The sequence below is a fragment of the Xenopus laevis genome, chromosome 1S, assembly GCF_017654675.1.
Source record: "Xenopus laevis strain J_2021 chromosome 1S, Xenopus_laevis_v10.1, whole genome shotgun sequence".
Lineage (NCBI taxonomy): Eukaryota > Metazoa > Chordata > Amphibia > Anura > Pipidae > Xenopus > Xenopus laevis.
This window is the reverse complement of record NC_054372.1, coordinates 110,883,431-110,903,015: the sequence shown is the minus strand read 5'-3', so window position 1 is coordinate 110,903,015 and position 19,585 is coordinate 110,883,431.

Here is a 19,585-nt window from a genome sequence, read left to right as displayed (position 1 = left end):
TTCATTCAGAATATACAGTTCATCTTTAATAGCCTTTGTTTCAGAACAGGATAGTGGACAAGTAGATGTCCATATCTATTTGGTAATATAGTGGGAAGATAGTGTAGATATTTACACCAGATAGAACAATGCACACATTAAAATGCAGAAAGTGACATCATTCTGGTCAAACACAGAAAATGTTATTTAGCTATCATTACTACTAGAAGTAGGCAAATCTGTGCCATTTCATTTCGCTGAAAAATTTGCAAAACTAATTGAAGTCAATGGGCGTCTAAATAATTTTGATGCGATCGGCAATTTCTATATGCGTGACTATTTGGTCCAAATGCATTAAAATCAATGGATTTGTTGCTCTTTCAAGGTTTACATCTTATCTGTCTGATCGTTTCTTTAAAGTTGCCTTCTTTAACTCTACTTCTAATATGTTCCCTCTCTCTGTCGGAGTTCCTCAAGGCTCTGTTCTAGGCCCCCTGCTTTTCTCACTCTATACAACTTCGCTAGGAAAACTTATTCAGTCAATTGGACTTCAATATCACCATTATGCTCCATCTCTACTCCTGACCTTTATACTCTCTGTTGTCTCCTCCTGGATGTCACAGCGCCACCTGAAACTGAACCTTTTAAAAACAGAACTCATTATATTTACGACCATATCTTAGTTCAGAATCAACTAAAACACTGATTCAGTCTCTCATCATCTCATACCTTGATTACTGCAACCTACTCCTTGCAGGTATTCCAACAAGTCACCTTTCACAACTCCAATCTGTTGTAAATGCTGCTGATAGACTCCTTCTTCTATCTCACCGCTCAACATCAGCTGCTCCCATATGCATGTCCCTTTACTGGCTCCCAATTTCCTCTAGAATCAAATTCAAATTACTAACACTCACACTTAATGAAGCCCCTCCCTATATGTCATCTCTGATTTCCAAATACACTCACTTCATGCAACCTTTGATCTGCTTCTGATCTTTGCCTCACTTCTACTCTCATCACTTCTGCCCATTCTCGTCTACAAGACTTCTCTCTGGCTTCTGCTTTTCTCTGGAACTCTATACCTCAAGTTGTCAGACTTTCTCCTTCTTTCCAAACTTTCAAATGCTCCTTAATGAACCACCTGTTTAAAGAAGCTTATTCAATGTACCTTAATTAATCAATCATTGCTGTATTAAAAATCACAAAATTGTTTCTAAAATCCTAATGTCTCAATTGTACCCTAACCTTAGTTTGTAAACTCTAATTTGTAGGACTCTCTCCTATTGTACTCTGTAAACCCTTGTTTGTTATTTACCATTTATTCCCTGTTTGTTATAACTAAGGTAAAGCACTGCAAATCTTGTCGCTATTTAAATAAATGATGATGATGATGATGATGATGTTTACAATTAATTTATTCATTTTCATTAGGACAAAGGTGTCCTTAAACTGTAGAGGAATAAAAGAAAAGAATAAAAAGTGGTGTAAGTCTTGACATATAACCTTGATGAAGTGATGAAGTTATCAGCCATCATAACTACTGTTCCACTTGTGACCATAATACATGTTGTCTCATCATATTAATCACTTCTCAACTCTCTGTTCAGTTTATTGGAGTATTGAGAGTTGAAAGGTGTCATGTATTGAAGTATTAATTATACAGATGATTTTGTACATCAAATCCAATGGCTTCTGACTGGATTAAAGCAAGACTTTAATAACTTTTGCTATTTTTAATATATCATGGTATTTGCCTGAATGGTTGAATATGGAAAGCCATATTCAAGCTATATTTAAGTTGTATAATTGTAGAACTAGTACTTTACATATACAGGACCATAGTCTCGATAATAGACTCTATACATATACCAGACTTAGAAAACATGTATGTACTGTACATGCTACAGTAAACAGCGTTTATATATAACTTCAATATCACCAGCTAATTAGTGCTATCTCTAAGTCTCATTTGTGTTTCCACTAAAGCCACTATAGCTTAAAGAATCACATGTAATGTACTACTTCTAACCTCCACTTGCAATGTTTCTCTTGCATGATTCCCAGAATAGGTCCCAAGCATACACTACATGCATGATTTGTTACAGTATAACCTTTTACTACACTCAAACTTTATTTTATACTGCATAGGAGTTTCCCCTCTTTTAACTACAGTATGTTCTAGTGACCCTTAATACCTACCTTGTATCAAATTTCCACTTTGTTACTTCCATTCTACCTACTATAAACCTGCTAATATCAATTTATAGTTACACACACATCTGGCACAGTGCTCATAACAGAAAACACATGTAAAAATAATTGTCTAGTTTTAGCTCTAATATTAGCAGAATTATCATTAATCATCATCATTATAGATATGATTATCAATAACTATTATTAAATATATCATCATAATAATGGATTCTAAGCACTAATGGATTCTAAAACAGTAATTAACACTCAACACTCAATAATATCACAAATCTGTTAGTTTCCTCTAACAATGTATATTAAATAAAGGAAACTTAGTGATTGTTATTTCACAAATGCATTTAAATGTCTCAAAGCTTCAAGTATTCTCAGATTTAGTCCTAGCATATAGTAATTCTAGTTATTAAAAGAAAACATAGCTCTTTTAAATGAATGTAAATGATTTGGTTGGTGTAAATGGCAAATCCCTTTTCAGAGCAAATCAAAACTAGTTTGAAAAATTCTGTGTCAATGAAAATATTTCTCATGTATACAGAATCTTGAGTAAAGTATAAAATACAGAGCAAAACACTGGATGTTCTTGTGATATTAAGACTGAATGATTGAAACTAACTTTGTCATGAAATACAAGTATACAGATGAAAAATGTGAAAACAACTAAATATTCACATATTTCATCTATTTTCGACTATATTCTACACAGTTATCATAATTTTCTATAAAATTTTATTTATTTGCCCAGGAGCAGTAACGCATAGCAATCAATAAGGAGCTTGATGGTGAACAGTAAATGTTACCTGCTGGTTACTAAGGTTTACTGCTCCTGGACAAACTTAGTGCCTTTTGTTACATAACCCCAGAGGAATTAAAGCAAACAAGATAGAAATATAATGATAGATGCACACAAGAACTAAAGCCTACTATATTTCAACTGTTATTTGGAGCGAAATAATGTGAAAAAAATTGGTTTCGGGAAAATGTGATTTGACATGTCAGTTTTTCATCTAATGGTGACGTTTTGGTGAAATTTTGCCAAATGTATTGGAGTCAACTTGTTTTTTGGAGACAATGGCCATTGTTTTTTACAATGACGTTCCGCAACTAATAAGCATTATTTTCTTTAAAGTATTCATGGAGAATCATATGCCAGTGTCATAGCCTGATACATATATTAATTATAATTGTTTTGTGTGTAAGATATTGCCATCCTAAAGTGGTTCTTTATCATAAAAATAATTCTAGTACGACGTAGATAGTTTTCAGTGTTGTGCTTTTTGAGGTATTTGCTGTTTTCTCTTCTAACTTTCTACAATCTGGATTTAAAAAGTTCACTGGCTATTGACCCAATAAACTAGGAAGCAGATACATTCTAAGGCTAGAGTTTTATTTTTCTTTATACCATGTAATCACTTGTTTTTCTGTTAAAACCAAAAGACCAACTGTGAAATATCTTGGAAAGACAATATCTACTGTGTATAAAAAAGTTAATTACGTGATCAGACCCTTTAATGGGAATCAAGTTCTCTTCTTTAGGATTAATGGTGGAGGTCACATTACACTGCTCTAAAAATACCAGTACAATGTCTTAAAAAGTTACTTTTCAAGCTGCTTCATTATAAATTTCCCAAAACACTTGGTAGTGCCAGCCGTCCATTTATTTCCTGGCTGGCTGCTTCCCCAGGTTATTCAGGAGTATTTTCCATTGTAGAAAGTCAGTTAATCCCCATGTAATTGGTGGACAGCCAGCAGCTTAGCAGACCTAACAGGGAACTGAGGTTCATATTTTACTGTGTGAAGGCAGAGCTGTGACTGTCTACCCACATTCTAATATGCTTCTAGGGAAGGATGGTTAGGACATGCCCACTGCTCATATCTAAAACAGACATGAACCAGAAATGTTTTATGGGGTGTGCTAATAAAGGTGTAAAGCAAGCCCAAATTTAAATTAGGAGACAACATGGACACCTTGCCAGTACCATCCACAACCGTTGTGCAAGATAAAAATTTCCCCCCTTTCCTTTGTGCCACAAAGTGCCATTGAGTAAATAAAACACATTGTACTTTTTTTTACAATACAATTTGGATTTCTTATAATTTCTCTTACAAGAATCATTCAGTAATAGATCATAAAGTAATTTTATAGAATGCTGATCTTAAGCATACTGGGAAGAGGAAGAGGGTGCCAAAATGTCACTCAACACAACCTCCCTGTGTTTTTCTGTGCTAGGAATGAGGTGAAGGAGTGCTTCAGAGGGACAGTGCAGAGAGCAACATTTCCACTCTTTCGGGGAAAACCTAGTCATGGAGCAGTGAGCAGCAGGGAGATGGAGCTCCTCAATAAGAAACCTGAAAACCTCTGCAGACAAGCAATTTATACTTTTTGAAAGTACAGCCAGAGAAGGCTTACAACAAGCAGACACAGAGCTCTGGGCCAAAAAAGTAAAAAAGGATCCCCTCAGAAGATCACAGTGCATTTTCCCCAAGCTTCACAAGCGACACATGATCAAGATGGCACCCAATCTCCTGGACAATGCTCTGAGATCTCTGAAGCTGAAAGCGAGTTCACACAAACAATTACACTGAGCAAAAAATCACTGAATTGTTTGCAAACCTATGTACTTCAATCATTACAAACTGATATAAAAGTGATGCTTACAGAGATTAAATAGAAGTAACAGAGCTGAGTGAATGTACAGTGCATATAGACACTAAAATGGGGGAATTTTCTGTGGCACATAATGACTAAGTAGATGCACATAAATCAACTGAGGAAGATATTATACAATTACAAACAAAGTTAGCGGACCTAGAGGATCCACTCCCGCAGGAATAACCTGCGAATAAGAGGGATACTAGAAACAGTATCAACACAAGAACTCCCACGATATGTAATGGATTGGTTTAAGAAACTACTGCCTGATGTAAATTAACATGCCTTTCTACTTGATATAACCCGCAGATTACCCAAGCCTAAACACATTTGCACTCTCTGCATTAGAAGAATAAACAGAAATTGAGAACTTAGGGATGGATTTAGGGTTGCCACCTTTTTCTTTGGGGACAACGGGCAGGGGGCAGGCCATTGATGTTGGGGGGTGGGTGATGACAGGGGCGGTGATGTTGGGGGTCGGACCAGATTACTTTTGGGGCAGGGTGGGTGATGTAAATGGCAGGATGGATGATTTTGGGGCAGGACTGATGACGTGGCGATCAGCAATTGGCTGATCACTATGTCATTCACTTCAATGTCCTGTCTGGATTACCTAACTTTTCACCTGGGCTGTCCGAGTGTAATCCAGACAGATGACAACCCTAGATGGCTTTATTTGTGCCCTTTAGGACAGTGCCATCATAATTAAAGTTTACACCTGGCATCATGGTACAAGTTGTTCTGGCTGCTTATATGCTTGAGGATGAAGAAATGCCAAATTATATTTTTGTAGTTCACTAGCAGTTGGCAAATTACAAACTATTCCAAATTAGAAAAACCTTTTATGGACATTCAGAACAAAAAGAAACATGTTCAATGTTTGCCTTGGCGTTGAAATGAATTTAATCTAACACCACTTCATGCTTATTTTTTTGCAGGGTTTTATAAGGTAACAAGCTTTTTCAGTGATTTCTATTTTACATAAGAGCCCTTGACTGCTCCAAAAATAGCCTCAGAGTTCATGAATATTTTATGCCAGGAGATAAAGAGCCCCAGAACAAACTCCTTCATATTTAACTTTAATTTTCTACAAGCGAGTCAAGTATTTTTCTCCTCTAAAAAGTTGATGTCCCTCGTTGTTTGCATTACAGAACCATTTATGTTGCAATCATGGGATCGTTTCACCTTTTTAGAACATGAAAAGGAAATCAGCCATTTATATATAGAGCTTAGTTTTGGCAACGTCAAAAGCCATTACCAAATATTATGAAATGTGTACTTCCTTCTCTATATGCCTTTTAACATACAACAGTATTAGCAACATACTGTGTACAGTATATAAATATATATTTAAAGGGGATTTGCATGCTACAGTTAATATTAAGTAGGACAAAATTTAAAGCATTTTTTAAGTATTTGTCAGAGCATTAATTTCAGTGGAAGAAGTGGTGATAATGATCTGTATATACTGAATGACATAGCGGAACGAACCCATGTCAGACGCCTAAAGTTTCCTCTAGCCAACAGCTCAGCAATTTGAAATGGAGCTGGGGATATATTCTATTCAAAATAATAACTCAATAAAAGAATAACTATTCAAATTATATATTCATAAATTATGTTGATTTTCAAAAATGTCATAGATGTGAGCACTCTTCTTTAGCACACTTTTTTTGTAAAAGTTACAGGTGTATAAAACCTTAGTTAATGCAGAATATGTTGAACTTACCTAAACCTTCCTTGAAGAGAAATTATTGTGTAAGACACTCTGCAGGCATGGGATTAAAGGAGTAAACTTTAGAGTAAACTTTAAGAGACTTGGAATAACTGAACATATACCACTTTCAAGCATAAACCCTCATAGAATCATGGCAAGACTCACCCTACATCCACAAAAAATATGGATCATATTCTAGCATCATATAAAACAGTAACATCTGTTAGAAAACACAGGATGCAAATACAGAAAGGATAAAATATACCTACATACCTACCTAAGTGAAGACACATAGGACCAAAATCAAAGGAATCATAAAAAAATATATTTGTATAGATTTGTATAGTGTTGAAACTTAACATTGGGATGTCATTGAACTTAAAAACACTGTGGCTAGATCCAACTCTTGATTTGTTGGTTTATATAGTACTAATCTTCATTATGTGATTGTATTAGTAAAGTTTCCAAAATGGCTGCTTTTTCGAGAACACATGCAGATTGAAGTTCTGCTGATTTCATAGAGCCAGTCTCAAAAATGCAATGAAAATAGAAAATTAAAACATCAAAAATTTAAAATGTTTCAATGGACAAATCTCGCTTTAGTCAGATGATTAAAAAATGTCTGTGACTGTGAATTTCATCTGTTTTTTCATCTGTTTTTTATCTGTTAATTATCTGTATGCAGTTATTAGTATTGTATGTATGTACAGTATGTAGGCATGTGCTACATCCATCTTGACTATTATTAAAGGGATTCATGATTTTTATGATGTGGTTTTTATTTCTAAATTACACTGTTTACACTGCAAATAATTCACTCTGCAATATAAAATGTAATTCCTGAACTAGCAAAAGTATTTTTTTAGTTGTAATATTGGTATGCAGGCAGCCATCTCAGGTCATTTTGCCTGGTCATGTACTTTCAGAAAGAGCCAGCACTTTCTACTTTCTACTGTTTCTCCTGTAACTGAATGTGTCGCAGTGGGACCTGGATTTTTCTATTGAGTGCTGTTCTTACATCTACCAGGCAATTGTTATCTTGTGTTAGGAAGCTGCTATCTGGCTACATTCCCATTGTTCTGTTGTTAGGCTGCTGGGTGGGAGGGAGGGGGTGATATCACTCCAACTTGCAGTACAGTAGTAAAGAGTGACTGAAATTTATCAGAGCACAAGTCACATGACTAGGGGCAGCTGGGAAACTGGCAATATGTCTAGCCCCATGTCAGATTTCAAAATTAAATATAATAAAATCTGTTTGCTCTTTTGAGAAATGAATTTGAGAAATCTGGAGCAGCACTATTAACTGATGTAATTTGGAAAAAAAAAACATTTTTCCCCATGACAGTATCCCTTTAAAAGCATGATCAATATGGAGGGCACATTTACTAAGGGTCGAATATCGAGGGTCAATTAATCCTCGATATTCGACTGTCGAAGTTAAATCTTTCGACTTCGAATATCGAAGTCGAAGGATTTACTGCAATTCGTTCGATCGAAGGAAAAATCGTTTCGAACTAAAAATCGTTTGACTATTCGACCATTCGATAGTCGAAGTACTGTATCTTTAAAAAACACTTAGACCCCCTACTTCACCAAGTAAAACCTACCGAACCTCAATGTTAGCCTATGGAGAGGTCCCCATACAAATTTTGGTCGAAGAAAAATCTTTAGCTCAATGGATTAAAATCCTTCGAATCGTTCGATTTTTCATTCGATCGAACGAATTGCGGTAAATCCTTCAACTTCGATATTCGAAGTCGAAGGATTTAACTTTGACAGTCGAATATTGAGGGTTAATTAACCCTCGATATTCAACCCTAAGTAAATGTGCCCCTAAAAGTGCTGTCAAAAAATCGATTAATTTCTCTAGAAAATGCAGACAAGCACAAATGACTTACTTTGCATGAATCATATATACATTTTTTGTTAACCTTAGTTAACTGGGAAAATACAAATGAATAAACATATAAACTTGTTTTTTTTTCATTTATTTAAAATTACACATCAATTTTATTTGGACACCGATATCTATATATTTGTATAATGTTCAAATTATTTAGGTGAATTGGTATTCACTTAATATCACACAGGTACGATTCCTCAAATATTATCTGGCACTGAAGCTGGCAAGCCATTATTTTTCAGTAGTTGCATGGCTTTTACACTGTGTAACATAAATGCTGTAATCTGTTTTATTTTCAGCTGCTACAATGTCTTATGTTTTTATGAATTAAAGGTTGAGCTTTTAACTTGTATTCAATTGCTATCTATTAAAGGTCAAAATAAAGCTGAACACTGGACACATTTTTCTTTTTGCTATGTAAAGAAAATTGCTTAAATAAACCACTGAAAAAGCACCATGGATATCATAAAAAGTAAATCCATCCCTGCAGATGGAGGAAGTAATTTAGGCTCTTGTAAAGTCAGAGTTGTTTTATCTAAAATTATAGATGGGTCACGTTTTAGTCTCTGGCAACCTTAATCACCCTTTTCATTTTCTGTGGTCTGCGATTTCGAAGGTACTTTGTACTTTTTCCATGGGTTGAGCTGGCAATGGCATAGTTCAGAGTATCAATCCATTGTGCATTTTTTGTGGGCATATTTAAGTATTCATACTTAATTAGGTAAACATTTTGATAATTGATTATTACTTCTTCCAGGAATTTCTCAATAAGCATAATAATTTGCTTACTAACCAGCTGGTAACTGGTTAAAGCAACTGAGCAAACAAATCAACACAAATGATATGTCATTTTTATTAACTGTTATTTTGGATAAAGGTTTGTATAGTTAACTACTTTGCTTTATTTTTTGATATTGTTCAGTCTTAGGTGCTAAATAGCAATGTGTGGTGTGCTTTTGTGTTTACAGCAAGTTTGCCAGAAGCTGCTTTACATTGCAGTTAAATTTCCCTCAGTTTGAGGTTTGTGGGGTTTGATTTATGCACCTGAACAAACTCTATAAATAGAAACCCCTGGGACTCCAGTGGCGCTTGCTCTAGTGGATGCTGCTCTTAAGTGGGTTCTCTTTAAGTGGAAACTCAGTTGGAACACATTGATATATATTATATTTTTTTGGTTCCTGTTTGTTGAACTGGGATAATGAGCCCTAGCAAGATTGAAGGTTTGACCCAGTTCACAGTCTGTCATACGCAGGACCACCATCAGAAATCGCAGGGCCCCATATGACAAAATTTCCTGGGTCCCCTGGGCTGCGCCCACCGCAAGCCCCACCTACAGGTCCACCCTCCCCTCCACACAATAAAAAAAACAAAAAAATATTGGTGGCTAGGGTTCCCACATGTTAATAAAAAATAAAAAGATATTGGTGGCCAGGGCCCCCCATAAAAAAACATTTGTGGCCAGCCCCCCCCATTAAAAAATATTGGTAGCTAGGACCCCACATGAAAAAAATAAATTGGTGGCCAAAATTGGTGGCCAGGGCCCCTTAAACAACCATGCCTTCCCAAAGTCAGCAGATGGGGGGCCCAGCTAATCAAGTAAGTGTGGCATGGCCGGGGCCCCCCTTACCCTCGGGGCCCCCTACAACTCTCCCCCCTGTCCCCCCCTGATGGCTGCCCTGGTCATATGTATGCCAATTTGGAACAAGATTACCTCTGTGGTGGTTGTGAGCAAATTGCCCCTTTAGAGGCCTGTTTTAGAGCACTAGAGCAACAAATTGCAATAATGCAGTTGATTGACAATCTTGAGAGAAGTCTCTTGCTCACTGAGGAGGACCTAGCGGGGTCAGATAGTTTGGGGAGAACAGAACAACAGCAGGATGATAAGGCAGTTAGCTTGGTGACAGTTAGAAAATCTAGTATGGGCAAAAGGAAAAGGGAGACTGCTCTGGGGTTTCCCATCAAAGTCACCAGATTGTGTGAAGAAGATAGGAGTGTGAACTCTGGATTGGCAGTTCTAGATGGGCTGATCTCTCTAACAGCCAGGAGACTAGCTTCTTTAGTAGCAATGGGGTGGAGCTAGGCCACAAAAGATTGTGGTTATTGGTGATTCAATTATTAGTAAAGTGGATAGGGTAATTTGTCTTCTGGATCACTACAACTGAACAGTTTGCTGTCTTCCTGGTGCCAGGGTTCGGCTTGTGGTTGATTGGGTAGACAAAATATTGGGTGGGACTGGGCATGACCCAACTGTCTTAGTACATATTAGTACAAAATGCATGGTAGATGGAGGACCTTAAAGAATGAGTTTAGACAGCTAGGCTCAAAGATTAAGGCAAGGTTTTTTTGCCTGTACCACATGCAAGTTTAGCAAGACATCAGGAGCTTGGGGAGCTAAATGCATTGCTGTTTATTGGTGTATTCTCACTCACGAGATGTTTCGGGAGCTAGTCCCTTTTTTAGCTCCCGAAACATGTCGTGAGTGAGAATACACTAATAAAGGGTGATTGCAGATTAAGTACTGCTGTTTCCTGGTCTGTTTCTAATTTCTACAAATTGAATGCTTATCACATTCAATTGGTAGGAAAAAAAGGTTTTGGTTCCTAGAGAATTGATCTGATTTTTTCTTGCGGTACAATCTATATAGTTGTGACGGAATGCACCTCAATGGAAGGAGGTCTGCTGTATTAGGGGAAAGAATGGCTAAGAGATTGGAGGAGTGTTTAAACTAGGGAAGGAGGGGTGGGTGAGCCATAGAAAAACAGATAATAGTAGCTTTGAGAGGCAGATTTATCAAAGCTCGAATTTCAAAGTTATTTGACTTTTTTTTAACTCTAATAAATTTGAATGTACTCACAACTCGAATGGGAGGTTATTTATGAAAATACTTGAAAGTCTAATATTCAGTCGAATACGAACCACTTGAAAATTTGAATCCAATTTGAACTGAATTCGAATCGAGTTTTCCTCTGAAAAAAACCCTGAATTTCAGGAAGGTAATTAACATCTTAAAATGGTTCGAAGGACCTTGACATGGACTTGTAAATGAACTCCACAGGTTTGAGGTTGCGAATATTTCAATTAGAACTCTTTACAAGGTCGAGATGTGATAAATCTCACATTCAAATTCAAATTCGATTTGGTGGTTTAAAAATTTGAATTACAATTTACCATTCGAACCTTAATAAATCTGCCCCTAAATAGTTAAATAGTTAAATTGGGTTCAAAAAAGAGAAAGTCCATCAAGTTCAACCCCTCCAAATGAAATGTACAGATGAAGCCACTTTGGATAATAGATCTTTGTAATCTACCTGGACTTTGCTAAATATTTTGATACAGTTCCACACAGAAGGTTAGTGGTTCAATTAACAAATGTTGGCCTGGAACATAGTATTTGTACCTGGATAGAGATCTGGCTGATGGATAGATTACAAAGAGTGGTTGTAAATGGAACATTTTCTAATTGGACCAGTGTTGTTAGTGGAGTACCGCAGGGCTCTGTACTTGTTCCTTTGCTTTTCAACTAATTTATTAATGACCTGGAGGTGGGCATTGAAAATACTGTTTCTGTCTTTGCTGATGATACTAAATTGTGCAGAACTATAGGTTCCATGCAGGATGTTGCCACTTTGCAGAGTGATTTGGCTAGATTAGAAAACTGGGAAGCAAACTGAAAAATAAGGTTCAGTGTTGATAATTACAAGGTTATGCACGTTGCCAGAAATAATTGAGAAGGACCTAGAGGTTTTTGTAGATAACAAGTTGTCTAATTCCAGGCAGTGTCATTTTGTGGCTACTCAAGCAAAGGTATTGTCTTGCATAAAAAGGGCATTAACTCAAGGGATAAACATAATTATGCCTCTTTATAGGTCCCTGGTAAGGCTTCATCTGGAGTATGCAGTGCAGTTTTGAGCTCCTGTCCTAAAATATAAATGAGCTGGAGAGAGGGCAGAGACGTGCAACTGAACTGGGGATGGAAGATTTAAAATATGAGAGTAGATGGTCAAGGTTGGGGTTGTTTTCTCTGGGGAAAAGACACTTGTGAGTGGACACAATTATTCTTTATAAGTACGTTAGAAGGCATTATAGACTGCTAACAGGAGATCTATTTTTTCATAAAATGGATTATTGTACCAAAGGCCACCCCAGTATAAGCAATTTGCTATCGGCGAACCCATGTGCCACTCCCATCTCATAAGTTAGAGCTGCAGTCACTGCTGCTATATATTACGGGTGCTGTTTCAGTCTCTCCATATGCAGTTCAAAGGTCCGGGTCCCACTGGCAAGTGGGCGACCCGTTGCTGGTGCCATATGGAAGCCCTAGTGTGTCAGGGTTCCAAATCTAGGACACAAACTTCACTCAAAGCCCACATTTTGCTGTCCCAAGGGTATATAAATGTAAATTGCCTACAGGGTAAGGTCCAGTAGCTATTGGCATCTGCAATGGAGTAAGAGAGCAATAGGGTTTAAATAATAGGTAAAGATAATAGGGATCAGAGGGGGGATCGCAGAGGAAGTTACTTTATTACTGCTAGACTCAAAGGAGCAATAATGTTGCCATACTGCTTCACCATAATGCGACAGTGTTATATATCTCTCAGTTAATCAAGTCTGGGGACACTGACGTAATTGTGTTTACAAGGAGGAAGTAATCAACGTATGGTGAGCAAATCAGGAGTCCCAAGGGTAAAGTCTCATTCAACCCCTGGGGGTATCTGTGTCCAACCGATATATCCATTTTAGACAAAACAAAAGGAAGAGAAGCCTTTGCCTGGACCTCATTTTATAATAATATAGAATAATTTCAGTGTGGTTTGAAATGCTATAAAACCAGTGTTGTTAATACTAAAGTACTGTAGCAACTTTATATAACTCTATTTATTGGAGGAGGATGTGATGTATTAAAAATGCATAATAAAAAAGGGCAATGATAAACATTTCTATACTGTAGCATTATTTATATGTTTAATAAATGTTTTTTTACTAAGAACAGGAAAGGCACATATAGGTATAAAAATAGGCTTGGTAATATCAGGTGACATTTAAAGAATTTCATATCTAGTATAATGCAGACCATTCCAACAATGACATTTGCAAGCTTGCACTTAGGAAGTTATTTATTCCTGCACATAATTAATAGAACTGTCAAAAAGTACTTATCTTGCATACAGGTCAAGAAGGAAAACAGAAATAAATCAATATATTTGAAGATGAAGGCAACAGAAATACACATGTCGTTCAGTGTATGAAGACATGAAATCTGAAAGGAAAAACATTATCTGAAATTTTAAATATATTTTATTTTTTTCAGAATTAAAGGAGGGCTTGTTTTGAAAAAACACTCATTAAAATGAAATTTGGAAACCCAATTATTAATTCAATGATACTGTAAAAGAAAACAATTCCAATCAGATTTAACATCTCTATTGGCAAAGCCAATTCTGCTTCATTGCTTTGGGTTGTATTTTCATTTTTTTTTTGTTTTCTTTTAAGTTTGTCTACTGTATATATCTGTCCATGGGCCAAAATGAGTGGTTTGCAGTTTTTCTTTTTTAAATTCCCAACCACCACCACCCTTTTTTTGGGTTCCTGCAGGTTAGTCTTTAAATCTACCTTTTACTCAAAAGTAGTTTTCATTGTACTGAAGTGCAAAAAGAATCTTATTTATAACAAAGCGGACAATCCTTTAAATCAAGCTTCCCCTTTAAATGTCCTATTTGAAGATTCTGTGTTTTGTGGATAATTATATAGGACCCAGGCCAGGTTATATGTATGCATATGGTCAAGTCAGCATCTACATTACGGGGCAGGTGAATTTTTCGAGGTGAATTTTCGAATGAAAAAAATTCGGATTTCAAGCTATTTTTTGTGTACTTCGACTAGAGAATAGTCTCTTTAAAAACTCGACTTTGTCTCTTTAAAACTCGACTTTGACTATTCGCCATGTAAAACCTGCCAAATTGCTGTTTTAGCCTATGGGGGACCTCCTAGAACCTTTTTGGAGTCTATTGTTGGACTTTGAAAAATCAAAATTTTTTTTGGAAAAAACTTCGAATCTAATTCGATTGAATGCGCTATTACTTCAATTCGTACGATTTGCATTTGACCGAATACGGACCTATTCGGTCGAAAACGGACATATTCAACCAATAAAAAACTTCAACTTAATTTCATACACAATATTGATGAATCAGCGCACAGCCTCCCACCACACGTAGCGAATGCGTCCATCCTTTACCTATGGATGCACCGTCATCCCAAATATCAGCTTATGATGAGAAAAAGGAGAGCACTCTAATGCAGATTAACTGCTTGTGATTTTCATTTATTGCAGACTGCTATACACAACATGTGTATACAAAGCCCTTTCTCAATTTCGGTTGGTCTTTTTGAATTCCAATTTCGAAGTTTTCTCAATTCGAAATTAGACCCTTGATAAATATGCCCCTAGGTGTCTTGTTAAAACTGCTGATCACAATGATCAGGCATTCTTTTGCAACTAGGGGCCATAATAGATTTTGGAAAAACAATCTAGACTGCGTGGTTCTTCAAAAGCCTTGCTTTGCTTAACCTGCTCTTTATAAGCACAGCAAATGTTCAAAAAGAGATCCACGCACACAGAGTAATGCAGTCAGGGAATTGCAGTCAGCAATTTTTTAATAATGCCACCAGTAACATCAACGTTTCAGGGACCTGCCCAGGTCTGCGGAGCACCAGCACCACTATTGCAGTTCATGTGAATTACAGGTGTGCGGTGGAACTATCACACTTTATAAGCACAAAGGCACAACAAGATTATCTGGTTTTCCCAAATCAGATCTCTTTTGGTTGAAAAAAACCTTTATTAGCGCTCATACTATTATTTGTTTTTTTTTAAGAAGCATTCGATCCTATAAATTTATTTTACACCTTATTATAAACATGCAGTGCTTTTTGATATTTAATCCCTTTACAATATTTTCAGTGTGAAGATATGGAAATCTTCTCCCCCAGTGGTCTTCAGAACTATGCATAATGTGTATTTTTATCATTCGATACTGTATCCAACATTATACCTTACCTAAAGAGTACGTTTGAGAAAATAAATGATCATAAATCTTCCGCTTATTTATTTCTCCAAGTTAAAGTCATGTGACATTTTGTCTGAGCCCAGTGGTATTTTTTTAATCTCAATACTTGCAGAGATCCATTCACTGCTCATCCAGGGTAACAAATACAATACATTTTCATTAGGTTTGACAAATCACAAATAATAAAGAAAAAGCTATGAATAATGTTTATTTTCAATTTTTGTGCTGACCTACTTTCTCATATATTTATGACTATAACAATGCTATGTGACAAATATATTTCAACAGGAAATTTAAGTTGCAAACATGCTATTATCAAGATTACCATTTTCCCAGTTTTCTAATGTGCTTTCAAGAAAGAGTAAAAATATACATGCGCTGATCTTTTCCTTTTAAAAGATCTGTAAACGACTTTTGATAATAATATTGATTTTACTTGCACTTATGTACAACTGTTAAAGCATTTTTGGCTACATTGATAGTGTATCATAATTTGCAATGTGCATAAATGGAACATATGGAAATAATGGAATACAGTGGGGACCTTTCAAATAGAAATGTTAGAAATGATCTAAAGGTACTGTAGATATTATAATAAGTCCCCCAGTGGTATTTTCATAGATTATACAAATATTTTCGGTAAGAAGTTTACAAAAATAGCAAGCTTGTTTGACCACATCCAATACTTCTACACATACTTTTTATCTGGAATGTAATAATTTAAATTGTTGATAACCTGCAATATGTTTCAACCACTTGTCAACTTGATCTAGCAAGTTTAAATGTCATTATAAGTACATTGGATTGCATTATAGACAGATAGAGGGAGATCTTTTTTTTCCATAAAAGTGATCACCGCACCAGAGGCCACTCCATTAGATTAGAGGGAAAATAACTTTAAAAATAACGTAGGGGGTTCTTTAATGTGGGGACAGTGAGGTTGTGGAATGCACTGCCGGGTGATGTGATGGCTGATTCAGTTAATGCCTTTATGAGGGGCTTGATGGTTTCTTGGACAAGTATAATGTCCAAGGCTATTGTGATACTAAAATCTATAGTTAGTGTATGAGTATATATAGTTTATGTGAGTGTACGGAGGGGTCAGAGTGTGTGTGTGTGTGTGTGTGTGTGTACGGATGCTGGGTTTCATTTTGAGGGATGGACTTAGGGCCTTGTTTTTTTTTAACCCTATGCAACTCTTCCATGCAGAGATGGCTCTTTCTCTTTGACAGAACTTCTGATTTCGATCGGAAGTTTATGCAATTTTTGCTTAGCAGTATTACTCCATAACTGAACTTCATTAGGATGCATATAGTGTTGTTTAGTTCGGAACTCGAAACACTGGGGTATTTTTTATCATAGACTGAAGTTAGAGAAAACCACAGTCCACTATCTTGAAATACCACCTCTCTCCATTCATTTCTATGGGATTTTTAGAGGCATGTTTATCAAATGGGGAATTTACACTTTCACCCTTTGATAAACATACCCCACTGTGTTTAACACCTTTGCTGACAATCAGTGTAAACATTAAATGCAGAATTTGCTTGATGGGATTTAGCAATCCTATAAAGTAAAGTATAAATTATAAGATTAAAAGAGTTGACATGACAAACATATATATTTAAATTAGCTGATATGTGCTGCTTATCTGGCCATATTTATTGAATAACACTAGGGGAGAGTAGTGCTTTTTGCAAGTATTCTGGGAGAAGACTGGAAGAAGTAAAAGAACAGAGCAAAAGTGCACCCCTTAGTGCTCATTCATCCGGCACTTTCTCCTCTGACTGAGTGTGGTACAGAATGCTGCATTAGATTGTAAACTCTATCGCACAATCAAGCAATCTTTCTTACATGGCAGTTGAGTTCAATTGTGCTTGCAGAATGTATTTTCTACATAGGAAAGCACCATGCTTTTTTTCCACAAAGCACCTTACCAAAGCAAGTTACAACTGGCACACTTAGGTGCAACTCTCTGTGCACCCAGGAGCTATGTCCGTCTGTGTACACAGCACTGGCTGCCTGTAGGCCAGTGAATCATTTAGATCCAGCAAGGCAATGGAGGGTAATACAAGGCTCTGTACTGACACCCGTTTCCACTTAGATTTTACAAAAGATGTGTGATATAAATACTTAGCTTTTACAAATCATGTATGTTAATCATGATGGCTACCACTACATTGGGTACATTTAATGGAACACTATTTTATAATACACAGATACTATTTTTGTTCCTTGGCCCCTTTCCTAAACAACAGCATAGTATCTAAAGTAAGAATTTCATTTAAACTTTGTTTTTCATTCTAAAACTCACTTTGTGGGAAAAAAAAGTAGCAGGGTGGGATCAGATTTAAGGAAAATAGAGATTGAATGTATGATTCTGATTTCAAATTTAATCATCAAATCACTGGATCAAACTGTTCATGCAAAGGCATATTTTATCATTTACAATAACAAAAAAAAAAATCAATGAAAATATCAAATTGAGAAAAGTTCTATTGTATTCAGCAGGGAATACAATGCCATGGTTTAACTTGACTAACAAACACTGCTCTCTAGTGGATCTAAATAAAAACGTTGCCTTCAGTTCTTTTCTGCTGCTTGTGAATATTTTCTGAGCCTTCAGTATGTGACTACATCAGACAAATGGAAGGATACAAGGCAGCCATCTATTGAACTTCCCCAAAGTGCAGAAGCAATGTGTTAACAATATAAGCCAATCATATGAACCCCTCCAATTAATTAGAGCAACCCCTGCTCTGATTAAAATGGACATTTGGAAGGAGGAGTATTTGTCCTTTAAGTGTTTGAGTTTCCAGTAGGTTAAGACTAATCAAAACATTCCTGGGTTTCTAAGGCACTGTTTCACACCTCCCCGCCAAGCAATATCATGGTTATTTTCAGCAGATGTGTTTTTTGAATACCCTTGAAAGACATAGGAACTAATTAGATATTTTTATTCTGTATTCTATCTTATAAGACCAGCTAAAGCTAGTTTCACTATTTATTCTGTTAATGGCTGCCACAACTTCTTTTAATACATGTATTAATAGTTTATACTGGAAACAAGTCAGATTGCATTTATTATAGAAGATACTAGAGATCCTATGTCCATGTGAATTCAGATCACGTATATGTTATCCTGAAACCCTTTATTCAGAAAGTTCTGAATTATGAGGAGGTCATTGCCCACTGAGTCCATTTTAGGCAAATAATGAAGAAAAAGCAAATACATGATTTCTTTTTTCTCTGTAATAATAAAACAGTATCTTGTACTTGATTCTAACTGCATGAATCCATATGGGTGACAAAACAATCAACCAATCACACATATGCTAACAGCAGAGTAATCAAACATAATTTTTCTAATTAATTGTCCAAGGTTACTATGTTGAACAGTAACACCAATTTTAAAATCTTCTCTCACTCCTATTTATTAAAGAATATATTATAGGAGATGTTTACAATAAAGTATTTGTCAAACTTTTATATTTTACATTTTATAAATGTACTACTATCTTGAAATTATGGCTTTTGAAATAGTTCTGCAATATTATTAGGCACAGTATTTTGATAACTATTATTATACCTTGGCCGTTACCATGGCTACTTATAGGTGATGTGTGCAAGTTGTTTTTGTGGAAGACATTTGTATTGATTTGTTCTAAATACACAGTAGACCATACACAATAATTGTTCTCAGGACTCCCAAAGTTCCCCTGCCTGCTCAGTGAACTAACAAACCCAGATGAAAAATTATTATTTCTGGAAATCAATTGAACTCTAAACTTTTACCAACAGTAATAAAAGAGCAACTACATTGTTCAAAGATTATATAATATAGAAATGCCAATGTTTCTAAACAATTTTCCAGTATGCAGAACAAGTAAGTAAGTAAAGTAAGCTAACCAATTAACTACAAAAGCCTTTTATTGCAACCAATTAACATTATGGAACAAATGTTTCTATTTGGGTCTCACATTTTCAAACTTAAAAGACAAGCAAACAAAAACTAAGCAAATAAGAATATGTGGCATCTGAAACCAGCAAGTTTT